The sequence below is a fragment of the Camelina sativa genome, unplaced genomic scaffold (assembly GCF_000633955.1).
Source record: "Camelina sativa cultivar DH55 unplaced genomic scaffold, Cs unpScaffold03601, whole genome shotgun sequence".
Lineage (NCBI taxonomy): Eukaryota > Viridiplantae > Streptophyta > Magnoliopsida > Brassicales > Brassicaceae > Camelina > Camelina sativa.
The window spans coordinates 1-770 of record NW_010924700.1 but is presented as its reverse complement, the minus strand read 5'-3'; the positions used below and the strand labels follow the sequence as shown (position 1 = coordinate 770).

Below are 770 nucleotides of genomic sequence, written 5' to 3'. Positions count from 1 at the left end.
AAGGTATATTCACTTGGCTTTTAATGTTTTGGTACTATAAAGGGTTGCAGCTTTATTTGTTAATAACTGTTGTTTATTTCTGTTAAGGACGACGATTCAACATGAATTTAGCGTTTTGATCACTAGAGTTCGATAAGTGAGTATAGCAAGGAATAGCACCAGCCAAGCACCAAGCTTGAGTTTTTACCAAAGACTTCTAGAACTTTGGTTTGAGAACTTATCTACAGTTAGCTCTTTGGTTTGAGAACTTATCTACAGTTTTTGGTTTTCTTTCTCTTTTTCATTCCTATCATCTGAGTTGATTTAAATTTGCAGCTTGATGTAGAAGATATCTTCCCAAATTTTGGGTCATACTTTCTTAAATTGCAGCAAGAACAAGTCTTCGACAATGAAGCGCCAGTCGGAGTTTCACAGGGAGAGAGAACCAGAACGGTTGTGTACTGTTGGAAAGAAAATGGTTGTGGAATTGTGCGGGGGAGAAGAGGTAAAGATCAGCTGGGAACCTATTAAGCAAGAAGAGGAGCATTTAGAAGATGATTGCTCAGAAATACGGTAAGCTTTAGAAAATAAACTTTGTTTCATCTAGAGGGGAAGTTTGTTTCTCCTTTTCCTTTATCTCATAAAGTAGAGTAGAGTAGTTGATGTTTTTGTATAAGATTTGGTTTGGATTAATATTTGTAAAATTTGATATGTTTTATGGATTTTCTATAAAAAATATATATTTAAATTTATATTGTTTGACCAAATTTAATATATATATATATATATAT

The 770-nt window shown here is 33.0% G+C and overlaps 1 long non-coding RNA gene across 1 annotated transcript; it reads left to right on the top strand.

Moving 5' to 3' along the window:
- Positions 1 to 6: 6 nt before the first annotated feature.
- On the top strand, positions 7 to 731 carry LOC104774560. The gene is made up of 2 exons (XR_765391.1): positions 7 to 238; positions 316 to 731. It is a non-coding gene; the product is annotated as an uncharacterized LOC104774560 (long non-coding RNA).
- Positions 732 to 770: the final 39 nt, after the last annotated feature.